The sequence below is a fragment of the Cinclus cinclus genome, chromosome 5, assembly GCF_963662255.1.
Source record: "Cinclus cinclus chromosome 5, bCinCin1.1, whole genome shotgun sequence".
Classification (NCBI taxonomy): Eukaryota; Metazoa; Chordata; class Aves; order Passeriformes; family Cinclidae; genus Cinclus; species Cinclus cinclus.
Window position 1 is genome coordinate 62,578,554 of NC_085050.1, and position 15,000 is coordinate 62,593,553.

Genomic DNA, 15,000 nt, shown 5'->3' on the forward strand with positions numbered 1-15,000 from the left:
ATCCATATCTCTGCTGTCAGTGAATAACCATTCAATAATCACCCAGTCTCTTCTGAAATAAGGCCTTGAACTAAATGTGATACATTTGATTTAATATCAGAGAGCCACTTGCAGTATTATCAAAGGGGAACAGGCAGTCTAAATTTGGTGTAAATAGACTGAAGCACATAAAACTTCCAAGTGCAAAGAGCTATGCTGCTCTTTCTGCTTCTAGGTTTCAATTTTTACCACTCTAAGTGAGAAGAACTGGTAAACAAGTAAAAAGCCCATATTTTGTGTGTGTGTCTTTTTGTGCCACTACTTTTCTCAATTAAGTAATTTAAACTTCAGGTGTCCTCTTTGTTGCAGTCTGAGCTATTTGGTTCAATTTCTGTGGCTTTATTTCTCTTCTGGAAGGGGCTAAAATAATAAAAAATAGATGAAAATGTGTGAACAAGGTGTGGGGGAAGTTGTACTTAAATATACAGTATGCAATGTATTTCTATATGGCCAGATTTCTCAGGGGCTATAACAGCTTGGTTGCTTGCAAAAGGAAACAGTGGAAGGCTTGCATTATTCATGCTTTCTTTTCCTATCTGAGCCAGCCCAGATAGCCATAAAAAGACAAGCTAATTTGTTTAAGAATCACTGGGAATGTGCTAACAAAGATTAATCAGGAGGCAGAACTAAGAAGTTCTTACAGAAAAACTTGGAATGAGAAAAAGCTACAAGGAAAGACAATAATAAAACAGTTCTGCTACTTATTTTTATCTTGTGGTCTGGTTTGGAATGAAGATCTTTCTGCTTTTCCAAAACTGAGAAAACAAGAGCACTAAGTCTTGGTTAATGAGACTAATCAGCAGAAGAAATCCTGTGAACTTGGCAGAAGTTTTTCATTGTCTGTGAAAATTTGTGTTGGCTGTGTAGACAGAAGTTCAAGTTCAGCATATTTATTTTGAGAAGGGCTGCAGAAAATGAAAGGAAATGGGAACGAGATGAGTGAAGAGAGCAGTTTGACCCTACGCATTTAGGAAGAGGAATTCATCAGACTGACTTAGAAGTACCAAAGACATCTTGTGCTGGTGAGAATTTAGATTTCATCTTGAAAAGTTTTATGAAAAGTTGCCTAAGAAAGTAACATGACCCCTGATGTTCCTTTATCCTGCCTAGCTGTAAAAGCCAATACAAGAAACAAACTGGGAATTAAATGATTACCCAATCAGCATATACTTGGTTTGAAGAGTAATAAGCTCTACATTCCCTACTCCAAGTAATTTAAACTGCACGTTTGATTTGGTGAAAAAGAGCATTTCCTGGGACTAGAAATGGCAGAATCTTGATGGTGAAATACAAAATCTTTTGTAAAGTTAAAGGAGAAGCTTACCTCTTATTTATGGATATATAAATCATATCTGAAATCTCAAATCCCAGAGCTACAAAGAGACATCAAGATGATATTGTAACTTTATGTTCTGCACCTAAATTTTAAATATAAAAATATTTTTAAAAGTTTTTTTTTTTTAAGTATAACTGCCCCACAAGTAGTTTTCAGTAATTTTCAGCCTGGATTTTTCTTGTATTGCTGTTCTCACTATACACAGGAATTTTTTTGTGTGTAAAAATAAGACTTTTGGTTGTGAACGATACTTAGCTTATTTTCTGAAGAAGCAAACTTCCAGTCATGCTGTCTTAATGTCCCACCCCAGTAACTTTTCAAACCAAGAACTCATTCTGACCAACTCCAGTGGCAGATAGAGCACTCCACAATACAGAATTCCCACAGCCTTAGGAAAATGTGTGTCCAGAGGGAAGACAGAGAGAGCAAACCTCTGCCAGTGCCCCAGTAGAGATCAAAGCTGCAGCATAATCTCCCCATCAGGGACAGACACAAATGCTCTTGGATTCCTTTCACAGGCTCCACACAGAAGCACATTCCTGGGAGACAGAGCCACACATAGAGCCAGACTTCATCTGCTCCCCTGGTAAAGGAACTGCCTGTTCCACCCCTGTGGTTCTGGCAGGAGTAACCCAAAAGGACGTCTACACCCAAAGAACTGTAGTTGCACAAAACTGGCAAGGAGGAGGAGGGATCAAACCGCTTTCCCTTGGAGGTGACAATGCGAGGGTGGTTTCCACTGCACTGGTGGTAAGTCCTTTTTCACCATTTCACTTTTACACTGCCATGGATGTCATGGGGCTGAAAAAATGAAGAGTCCAACAGGAAAATTCAGTGTAAGCTTTCTGGTTTTCCTGGCTACATGCAAGCAGACGTCAAGCAATCACATTTAGGCCAAGTTTGAATCACTTGATCTGAGCATTAGTTGCCAACAACCTTGGTGGAAAGCAGAGGCTCATAAACATTGCTGGAGAACTGCTTTTGTCCAGGGAAGTTCAGCCCAGGATCATTTCACTGCATGAAGTTGTGATGTAGAAACAAATGGGTTCCTTCTCCCCAGCAGTCAGAGACTTTAGTTTTGAGACTGGCTCCAGCCAAACTGACTCCAAATCTCCAGCAGAGCTTTGCTGAAATCAGCAGAGCACAGTATAGGAGATGGCAGTTCAGCCTGGTCTTTGAGACTGGAGTGAAACTCCTGGAAAGGAAGACAGAAAAATGTGACTCCTGAAACATGTTACTAAGTCTAAGCATTTACTGGATAATAAATTATTTGATGAAACTCTAAAATGAACTGGAGCCTTATCATGAGTTTACTGTTAAGTCAATAATTCTGGAATTCTTGATGTTAATTAATTGTTGTTGGCATAATTATAAAATATCTTCAGTTTTGTAATGGGTATAAAGTTCTGAAATGTAAATTGAAGACATCTCACATTTTCAGCAGCTGTTCTTTGACCTTTAAAGCACTTAGTTTTGTGCGGTCAATGAAGCCAATGGGAACCTTTTTCCATTGCATAGAGGACATTTTCTGACATATTATTTATCAGGCAACTGAACAGGAAGTGCTTTGTCCACTTACTTTTCCCTATTTTTCCCCAGGTGATGCATCCATACATACCTATACCCGGGGCAGATCATCCTGTTTTGACACTCAGCAGACATTCCAAGTATATTCCAATAAATGCTCTCCATTTATTCCATTTTGCCCTGGGCAGGCACAGGCAGCCATCACCCCAGTCCTCTTCTCCAACCTGCTCCAATAATGCCTAACAGGAAAGGAGCCAGACTGGCTTCCAGATTATAAAGTCTTGGCAACATCTCAGTAGTGGTTAGACAGCCTGGATCTCAACTCTCTCAGTGCTTTTTAGGAGATGTCACTTTATTCTTGCTGTGGTTGTACCAATACCTTTAAGGACATCCTCAAAAGCCAATCAACTATGGATGGGCCTTCCAAAAAACTCCGGTTGTCTACACTTTACAGTGGCCACACTGGGGTTCAGAAGCATTATTCCCACTCTCCATCCACAATGATGTCACAGTAAATATCTCCCCATGTGCAGATCATTCTCCCTAACCAACTCAGAAGCATTATCAACTTCCAGCTTTATTGGAAGGCACTCCACAATCCTCTGGGGATCCAGCCTTGTTTCTGGAAATCTTGCCACCATAATGCCACGCATCTCTGAAGGAATTGCTTATCAAGGAGGATGGGAAGCTGAAAGATTTCTAAAAACCATGAAATCATATGGGGTTCTGAGAAACCTGGAGTAGAACATGAGTTAATGGGATCACAAGCTCAATGAAATAATGACTTTTTCACAGCAAATGAGAGGTAATGACAATAAGCAAATCTGGGGATTGGGTTTTCTGCATCTCCTGTTCCTACCAGTCAGCAGAACATCAAATATGAGTAGTTCTCAAGGTACTTCTCACCATCTTGTGCCTTCCAGACAATAAACTACAACTTTGAGATCCTTTCCCAAATGAATACACGGTTTGAGGGATAAACTCTCCCAGTGTGACTCCTGAGAGCTACATTCAGAGCTCAACTTCTCTCTCCAGGGTTCCTGAATCCATAAGCTTGCTGCTTAATTGAAAAGTAATGAAGATATCCATGCTTAGCATTTCCCCCAAGACTGTTGACTGCTATAGTCAGGCTTTTTCCTAGACATGTAAAGAATTCTTAAAAGTGCACCTGTCCCTTGGGTGTTGCCATGCAGCTTTGTTTACTGGCTATCCAGGAAATAATTCTATAAATCAGAGGTGGTTGCAAAATCTAAGGACACAGCTCGTACTTAACTTGACTGTAAAAATACCTGTTTATCCATGGACCCTTCAGACCAGCAGGAGAAGATTTAAACTTAATGTATGAGATGAAAAAAACCCCACATTTTATACAATCATATAAAAGAGAGCAATTAACACAGCTCATTACTAGTTTTAGACAGGGCTTAGAATGTCAGCAACCAAATCAATGTGAGGATTATCACATTTTGGAGTAAAAGATGCCAAAACCTGTCTGGACAGACTAGAAGGGCAGTGCACTACAACATAACACCAAAAAAAAATAAAAACAACAAAAACCTCCCTATGAGAAACTGCTAAATTAAATGATAGGTCCTAGAAACATCACCTCCATAGCTTAAGTTCAGCAAGACATCTTTGTGTTTCTCTGTGCTTCTTACCCTGAACTTTCTGGTTTTTTCAATACTTAAATTTTGAAGAGAGTTCATCTTTTTACCGAAAAGCAAAAAGCATTTGCAGATGGACTTTTCTGTTCCCTTTTTCCCCAGCTATGATAAACCTTAGGCCCACTTTTGAGTAAATGTGTCTGTCATGTCACCTTCCCAAGACAATCATCAGCAGTAGCACTATTTCAACAAAAATGTTGTCCCCATACACTGAAATTCACTGCTATTTGATTTTTAGTAGATTGCCTTAGGATTGATGCTGTGTCCTTTCACTGACTTGTCAGGAAATAGCCCATTCTAAGTCATGAAAAAAGAAAGTTGTATAGACTTCCACGAAACCATTTTTCCCCACAGGCTGCAGAATATTCTCAAGATGACAATTAGTAATAAATTATCTAAGGCATTTTCCCTTCATCCATAAAACTCTGTCTTTACCCATCAACAACTACAAAGTCACAAGATGTCAGTAGCCAAAAATATCATTGCATTGATAAGTCTGTAGTAAGCTCCATTCTTTAATGAAAGGGTGACACTGGCTTTTCTGACTATGGAGAGAGAGACACTGTATTCTCTGCATGCTGAAAGGTGATTAAAAGTGGATTAAAATGTTATCAAACAAATTTTGTCAATGCAGAAAAGGATATCACATGGATGAATCAGTAAGTCTCACTAGATATATAGGGAGATGATAGAGAGAAAACCATGAACTGCAAAAAAGTTGGGATCATTCAGCTTTAGGAGGATGAACTGGATGTAGAACCTTCAAGTCATAAATGCATTAAAATTCTGCTGCAAACATTAAAGGAAAAGTTTGTTTTCCATATTCACAGTGGGTAAGTCAAGAGAGAATATCCATATACTGGGGGGAGAGGAAAAAAAAGTTTAGACATGAGACACCTTTCTAACAGGAAGGATGGTAAAGGTCTCCAACCTGAAGAAGGACTACCTGGATAGGCTATGAAGCTTCCAAAGAGGGACATCTTTAAACTCTAACTGAACCAAAATCCATTGGGTATGACAGAAGACTCGCCAGGCCTGCTTGGGTCAGAGGAGTGCACAAGACTGCTTCCAATCAGCCCTCCAGACCTGTTCTTCTACAGTTTTTGAGATCAATTCAGGAACGTATCAAGGGCAAAAATCAGGGCAGCAAAGAGGGGAAAACCTGTACCTTTTTTAGTGTCAGAATCTGCAGGTGGATTCATGTCCCACTGCTGCTACTGTTTTGTAGAGGAACAGAATTATGAATTAAGTGCAGCAAGGCCTGACAGCATTAATACTTCCTTATTGTTGAGAGAACAAGCCATTCAAACTTGGATGCACAATGCTCCCCTGGTTCATTTCAAATATTCTATTGGAAGCAGTATAGATACTTAATAATAAAAGGTTTTGCTCACAACCTATGAAGGAAAAGAGAAGTTGGGAAAGGGATCACACCAGAATGATTGGATACACCCTGGGACACAGACAGCTACACGAAACACCATTTTTGAGTGACATGCAGCCATTTATGCCTTTTTTCTTTCAGATACCACACAAGCATTTGCTCAGGTGTACACACATTTTCTGGGTTGTAAATAGCTTTGTGAAAGAACAGTCTCTATCTCTCTCTAGCCTTGCATTTTTACAGCACCTAGACCAGCACTGCCAATATATAATTACCTTTTCCATGATAATCTGTTACAGGAATGAGGAATACCGAACAACATAGATGCAAATATTTAAAGGAAACCTACTGACTGCCAGAAGCAGTAATTTGATAGTACCCACCTTTAATGCTTTGCGCATTTAATGACATTTAATAGTCAGTGCTTCATGAGGCAAAGCACTGGTAAAAGAAGTTTGGGGATCTGCATAAAGCCCGTTTTTAGAGCTGAGTCAAAGAAAAGTCAGGAAACAAAAAATATCTTCTCTACAGGAAATGTTTGTTAAAACCTCTTTGAGGAGATGGAAGGCCCCATTTTATGAAGCTTCCAGCTCAAGGGTCAGAAGAGAAGCAAATTTTTAAAATGCCAAGTAGGCAGAGTTTTCCATTCGACTGTTTGGTTCAAGAAAGTTCAGAGGTTGCTCTTGGGACACACTAGGCTGAGGCTTCCATGGAAATCATGATAAATGTGTTTTCCAATGTACTGACCTGGACGTTAGCATATTTTTTGCTGAACATTATGGGGTACTTCGCCTACTACATAATTGATTTTTCAGTAAAGCTTAAGACTCCTTTCTGATTCCAGTAGAAATCTGCAAACCATTCTCTTTATTTCTTTATTACCACCATCCAGCACCAGGGCAGGTTGTGAGCTGAGGTGAGGCAGGAGGAAGCAGATCATGAAAATCCAGCAGCATTGCAGAGTACCAGTTTAGTTTAGCTCCAACAATAACCTGTTGAATTCTTTGTGTATGTGTGCACACATACATATATTCAGTGTATTCACTTATACTAGGACATCTGCAATGCCCTAATGGTTTTTGAAAGCACAATAATATTTAAGCAACTGGAGGTATCCCAGCTCTTTTTTAAGTCTTGGATTGAGGCCTGGCAAAAACTCACAGCTTGTAGGTTTTTTTGGTGTGTTCTATGTATGTTAGTTTTTTCCCCTCCATCCTTTAACCTTCAGCACAAATATTGTTTTTCAGTATTCAGAACCCTTCTATGCAAAGCTATTTTTTTATTTCTCACATGTTTTTTGCTACATTGAACCCAAACTACCCTAATAGCAAGGGTAAAAATGAGGAACCTTGGTAAATATATTTGCTTCTGATGTATATGTAAGACATAATTTGAAGAGACCTCAGGGCACACAGTAGAGGAAATTAGTGTGTAGGTAGAAAACTACCATAGGGGTACCTGGCAACCAATCAAGGCACCTTCTCAAATAAATTAATGTACTTAACTCTCAGGCTGCCCCAGCACTGCTAACTGATGCTCTTTTCCAGAATAGTCCAATTTAAAACTGTCCTCCAATATAAATGTAAAACCCCCAATTAATTTTAACTCCTTTCCCCTTTGTAATAATTTAATTTTCAATCATGCTCTTCTTCCAAGAGATCACTATGTAGGTGGAGAAAAAACAATCACGTTGCTGGCAGTAATGTGTGGAAAAGACAGGAAGAACACACCAAGTGCATCAGTGTCTCTCTGGGTTTGCCAGAGCCCCATTTCTAAAAAGGTTCATCATATTCCAGCAGTGATGGCTTTGACTGCTTTAATTCAGCAGTACGTGTCCAGGGGCTAAGGCCACCTTGTCATTGATACACTTGACTGGCAGGCATGGATCTTCCCTGTCAAAATACCCAAGTGTTTAAGTAATGACTAGTGCCACTTGAGTGGAAAAAACTAGACGAGCTGTCAATACAACGGGTGTCAGAAGCATATTGTTACTCATCCTAATCACAGTAATTGTACACAGGGACAGGCAGGGAAGAAAAGGAAATGAATGCCTATCTGCTGGCAACAATGCAACTTCATTTAACCTTAACAGACCAGGCACTGATATAATTTCTTTCTGGCACTCTCTGCGATCCTGATGTCAAAACAGCTTCTCATTTGCAATGTATGACAATTTCCTCACATCTGAAAAGACACTGCTGCAAGTCAATAGACTATAAATTGCACTTGGAAATGGGATCATCTTAACTAAAGCCTGCCTGCTTTCCCCAGGAGGCCCAAGCCCGCTCCCCCTTCCTTTTAATAATTTGTATGTTTAGGTGTTCGGTCAATTTACCCTACACTTGTAATGTCTTATAGGCAAGACCATCAATCAGATTCAGTGTGACAAAAATATCCTGCTGCGATATTACAGGTTATTAAAGGGATGATGGGACAAGGCTGCATGCATTTACTGGCCCTCTTTTTTCTCATCTCAGGAAACCTGTCACAGACCTAAACTGGTGATTCATCTTCTCTTCACTATCAACAGGTAGCAGCCAAGAGTGGACTTTGATGAGCTGCTTTCACTGCTTTTCCTCGACACTTTCTGTCCTCCTCTAGCTGCCTCCCAGTCCTACATGCAGTTTTCCCCAGTCCCGGGAGAATGCATGGCCATGGGGAATGCTGCTGTAAAGGCTCACAGCTTCCAAAAAGGCCAAAATAGTTCCAAGTGTCCATTGAAGGGTTTCCAGCAAGGAGTCCACCACAGTCTGGAGCACTGTATATTTTGAAGAAGCCAAATTCACCTTGCAAACATTTTGCATAAGGCTCTAAAACAGATGTTGATGAAATCATACCATTCAGATAGTCATTTAAAGGTTTTTAAAGAAAAATCAAGCAAGATTATACGCAATATTCTAACATTCATTGAAATGTATAGTAATTATACTTACTAGACCTCAGAGTACATTCTCTGAGCTTTACAGCCCAGGGCAAAGCAGGGAGGAGCAGAAGGGCAATATCTCACTCCCTGAATTCCCTGGCTACTGGCTGTCTGCACACCGTGTGTCTATTTATGAGAGGTCACATCACCACCAGAGCCACATGTCAGTCCCAAAACTGGAAAAGAAAGGGATGAAATAAAGTAATGAGCACAAATAACAATGTGAGGCCTACACAGTACCCTGGGATTTCTACAAGTGACAGTCTGGGTCAGCGAGGCTCTGCAAGGATGCCACAGCCAGTGTACTGACACCAAAGAGTGATGTGGGATCTCTCTTCCCGTGTTTAGTTCAGTGGGAGAGAATGTCACCATGACTGCATGTGGGATTCCAGCAGCCTTAACGTTTTAAGCCAAGGGTCTTACTCCAGTATTGTAACATTTCTTGCCTTCCTTTGGAATAGAGATGATACCACATCAGATGATACCACGCTCAGTACCTAGGAAACACACGAGAAAATTCTGTCTTCAAGAGGCAAGTGCCCACTAATAACCATTACACAATGAAATGAATGTAAGAAAACAATGAAGCATATTTTACATCATTTAATATAATTTCTCCATGTTTCATCTGTTCAGTCCCAGATGGCTGTTTTGCTACATCCTCTTTACTCAGATTCCTCTACATTGTCCTTTTCAGAAATGACCTTGAGGAGGACATTTTCTACCCCCTGCCCTCCAGTCCTGTGTGCAGGTTGAAAACCTGTTAGTCACCTGTCCTAGGGTGACTTTATGATGCTGAGTTGTATCCCCATTCATCTGTTTAGCCCAGAGGTAAGTTTTGTGCCTTTAAGACTGGTTCTGAGAGCAAAGGGGGAGAGAAGAAGCACGCAGTTTGTATGTAGAAGCTGCACTTGCTCACCCACATCCTTCTCAGGGACTGTGTTGTCTGCAGTACAGACTGCAGGAGAGAGAGCACTCCTTGGCTTTTAGTTAGGTTTTTTTTTTTAGCTAGCTGGGACAGAGAAATTCCCTGGACAGTGGGTTTTCTTTTTCTTGGAACTGATCAGCCCTGCTCTGGACTGAAAACACAGAAAAGCACTGGGAGCTCACACCTGTGGCTGGGACATGGCATTTTCCACTCAGGAGGAACTCAGGATAGAGACTGAGTGAGCCAAACTACACCCCATGACAAGGACTTTCTGAATTTGCCATCTCTTCAGAACAATGAGAGGTTCCATTGTTTAATATTATTAATTTTGACATGTTGGTGAGTACTTTACTTGTTCAATAAACAGTTTTTTCCAGTTTTCTCAAAGGAAATTAATGTCTCCTGAATTGGTGGAGGGAAGGGTCGCTTGAATTTGCTTCTAGAGGTACCACTTCAGAAGTTTCCTCCAAAAATTTGCCCTAAACCAGTATATCGCCCTACCCTGAAATGCAGTTTTCTACTAAAAAGAGGTAAGGAACTTTTTCTCCTGGCCTGTGCAGAGCTGGAAGAGCTTTTACATGGTATAGTACAGACTAGGATGATGATGGTCACATCATTAGGCAGAAAAGTTAACATCTTCAAAGAGATGAAACAATCATACCCAGAGAGATCACTCAACAAGTAATGCATGAAAGTCCAAATTATATCTAAAGCTTTGTGCAGAATGAGCAAGGAAGGAAAACTGAGAAAAAGCATGAGTTGCTGGAAAGACCTCAGGACTCTGCTGATGGCATAGGAAAGGAGGTGGAAGGGTACTCTTACCTTCAAGAAGGTGTGCCAGCCACAGAGTATGAACTACATCCTGTGAACTGCCCACACAGGCCCTCCAACACAAAAATTCTTCCAAGCTCTTTGTGTATTACTGGTGATTGATGTCAGAAAGGTTGTATTTCCCAGAGAGAAAAATGTACAAGCAAGACACGCAACAAGGAAAGAAAAGTGTGCCTAGAGCATAAAAGGGATGTAGCCATGAGCTTGAGCTCTGACCTGGATGTCTGCTGGTGCTGAGGCTGCCTGGAGTGAGCTCCTCCTGCTGTGAGCAGCCAACAAACCACAGCCTGTGGGCCAGTGCTGATGAGTCCAGCCACATGTCATGGCTCGGTGCACCCAGGAAAAGCTGCAAGAAAGTGCACAGAGAGAAGGGAAAGGTGAATAAATCACAAACAGAGGCAGGAATGCTAAAAGACAGCATCCTGTGCCAGCCCAAGTCACACCTGGCCAGCAGTGCCCTTCAGAGGCATCTGCCAAATGGAATCTTTTGCCTTGTGAGCTGGTGAAGTATTTGGGTGGCTAAGTAGTGAGAAGGCCTTGCAGCAGGGAAGTTCTCCCCCCATCTTTCCTCCCTGTCTGGGAAAGCCACCTGCTAATCCACCAGTGCTTTCACAATATGCGTATTTTTCTCTTCCATATTCACATCACCATCATCATCATTACACAAAAACATTGTTTGTTTCCGTGTTTTTAAGAATGCCATTTTAAGCATGGTTGGGTTTTACCTGCTGTTTATTAAGAGAAAAGGTCACAGCAATTTTGCTTTGCAAGCCACTAAAGAAGGATGTTCATAAGTCTCCGATCCTCAGTGCAAATTAATACAGCCCTGAAACAACCCATGGCTTCACAGTTCACTTTTGCTTAGCACCAGTGTTTTCTGTAATCTAGGCAGCCCCACAAGAGGGCTGCAGGGCAACAGCTTTGTCTGCAAGGCTGATGCAAAGATGAAAAGGCATATGAATCCAGTGAATGTATCTTTTTTTTTTTTCCTTTGGAGCAATGATAAATTTAAAAGGGGCAACAAAGCATTCCCCAAATTACAGGCAATTTCCCTAATTTACTATTATCTAGTGTTGCAGAATTTTGACAGCAAGGGCCAGGGTGTGAGTTACTGCCAGGCGTGTTGTAAGATGCTGTGATCTTTGCACAGCCAACCCATTTTTTTATGCTGAACTTTGAACACACTGTAGCGTCTGTGCCTGTGGAGAGATGGCCCAGGAAACAGCTAGAATATTAAGTACCTGGTTATATGTCTCCCAAAGGAGGCTGCTGCTAATATTATACATTACAACAACATTGCCTGAATGGTTTATTAATGGTAGCAAAACAGAGTGAATACGACATACAATGATAATAACAATAAATGTTATTTATACGGTGCCTATCTGTGACAACGCTCTAGAGGCCTCACAAAAATACACTTAAAATGCTAGCATTGCAGTATTAAAATGTGCCCAAGGCCTCAGCAAATAAAATGGATTTGGTGTTTAAAATGTGATTTACTTAGATGCAGTGCCCTTAGCAGTGAATTTACATTTTAGATGAACAGAAAGAGATTTTCAAAAATCACACATGGCTGTCATTGCCCAAGTGTTTTGAAGCCAGCTTAAGCTATTACAAAAAGATTTTGAGCCCAAATTATCTGCAGGTTTCTTTTAGGGCTCAGAGCAGATTATATGAAATTATAAGGTTCTGAAGCAACCAATTTTGTTGGTCTGTGTGTGCAGGCAATTATAACTGCAATGTAAATATAAATTAACTTGGTTTTAAAATTTAGCTAGAGTGTGAGGCAGCCAAGGTAAACCAAAATGTCACAGGAGTCTTTGATCTTCCTTTTATGTTGCTGGATAAACAGTGCCACATATTTGACACTCCTTTACTTCCTGGGCATTTCCAGCCTTGGAAACACCTTTCTCAGAGCTTATCACATGTGCTGGGATTCACCTCCTCAAGCAGCCTGCGTGGATGAGGTGGTGCTGCAGCAGGCAGTGTCGGTCTCCTGGCCCCTGAGCCTGGCTTTCCATGAGGGATTGGATCTGCTATCTCATACCTTCACCATGCCAGTCCTCCTCCCAGTGACCCAAGCCTCTCCTCAAAACCCTGGCTCTGAGCTCGTGCACATAAAGCACAGCACATTCTCAAGTATCAAAAGAAGTTTAGAGGAGCAGTAAGCACCAAACTGCACAGCCAACAATTTTCAGGGCTCACTTGCCTTCCAGAGTTTCAGGGCATTTCCTTTCATCACCCAGATCTCCAAAAAGCTACCGACAAAGAAGGACTGCTAGAGCAGCCAGAAAGCTCTGCAGACCAGCCTGGGAACAGAGCTGGGCAGGAGGGGACAGAGACTAGAGTTAATGCATTTATTAATGGTTTGCAGTGATAGCTGGGTTCACTGCCAAAGTCAGACCTGACTCTTCATTCTTAAAAGCTGTGGCTGATCAAAAAGCCAGAATCACATTCCAACACTGCACCTGGTATGCAGCTACAGCCCCATCCTCTTGTTCTTTGTTTTACAGTGTCTCATAGCCCAGAGACACCTGACCACATTTGAAAGGTTTATCAAGGGACAGAAACAAGGCTTTGACCAACACCCTCTTTATCTGCTACAACCCTTTCCAGATGCACTTCTGACAGCATCACAGCATAACTAAAAGGAGCATAAGCTCATCTTTCTGCCTGAAGACTTCTCTCATTGAATATGCAGAACTAGGAACCAAAACATCCCTTGTTCCCTCACCTCATCTCCCTACACCCAGTAAATTTAAAATGGAAAACACTGAATATATAAGGAGTGCATGTGGAACAACCCAGAGGGCTTTTGATGTGCTCATCAAATACGATTTTACAGAAATTAATTTCTATGTATTATGTGCATGTGTGCTTGTATAGACACACGCATATTTATCACCATACAGTTTTCTAAAAAAACTGTTGTCATACCACAGAGACCACACTTTGATACAGCTTTACTGTGCAAAAGAGGCACAACTGCAAGGAAGATCCACTTCTTTGACCTTACTGTTACCATTAATATATACAGGTTATTAGCATTTAAACATTTAAGCATATGCTTTTATTTTTCTGGAAAAAATAAAAATCTCAGAACACTTAGATGGAGAAGACTCCATAAAATGGAATCTGGCAAATAGGCACAACCTGAGGGTGAAAAAAAAAAAAAGAAATAAAAAAATTATCAATTAGTAAAAATTCAGTGGATTGCAAGTAGCAGAAGCATTTTAAACCACCAGAAATCTTGGCCCTGAATTCTCAATAGAAGGTGTATAAATAATTACAGCAAAACTGTTCTTAGTTCCAGGGCTTCTCTAAGACCACACAAGGATCTTCTGCCATCCCTCTCCACATAATAAGCACAGCCTTTTTCTTTTTCTGTGAACAATGACAATTTCTCCATTATCTAAGAACCCAGGGGAGAAAAATTGTCTTGTCTTTGCATAAAACACCACTCGTTTTTATGCTTTATATAAAATAATAATGAATGTGGAAGGATCGCTAAGTTCCAAATCAATCACAGTCTTTTGATGTTATTATTAACTGCACATACTCCATTCTTGTGGTTTATGGTATCATCAGAACCCCTCAATTGATTTATACCCTAGTGATCTAGTTGTCTCTATTCATTATCCCATATTTAATTAATATATGCCTCAGAAGGAGTTGTCAAAAGACAAAGTTAATTATAGCAGAAAAAAAATCCAGTTGAAATCATGTCATATTTTAGTTTAGTGACAGCTCCACAAAAGACCATTTTAGTTGCTTCTGTATTTTTCTGCTTGTCTGAATAAATACTGTTATATTTTCCTGCCCAAGTAAGAAAAAAAGACTTTTCTCTACTCTTCACTAGGCACTTCAGAAAGATTCCTTAGATAATTAATGTTTTACTAAGTATTTGCAATTCTTGAGCTGTGTTGAAAAACCTGATACTGAAGAATGGGGAATTTGACAACTGGTTATTAACCTTACGCATCAGGCTCGAATAGCACCTTTTATGAGAGGAAGGTGAGTCTTATACAATCTATAGGTAAATACATAAGAATTTTTATTCAAAATCATTCCAGCTGTGTGGGCAACTGTCTTTGAGATGCTTTCACTGTGTTCAAACAAATGACTCCTTCTGGAGGAATGTTTGCAGAAACAGTACATTTTAACTTCATGTTGGAAAATATTGATGTAAAATTAACATTTTAGGTCTTAAGTATAAATATTCACTGTGGGAATTTGATTCAAAGCTTTACAGCCATCCAATCATAGGAATGAGACTCCCATGTCCAAATAAGTTATCCTGCTTGTCTTGACTTAGGTATATTTAAATTAAGTCTGTCTGCCAAAAAAAACCCCTGGTTTTAAGAT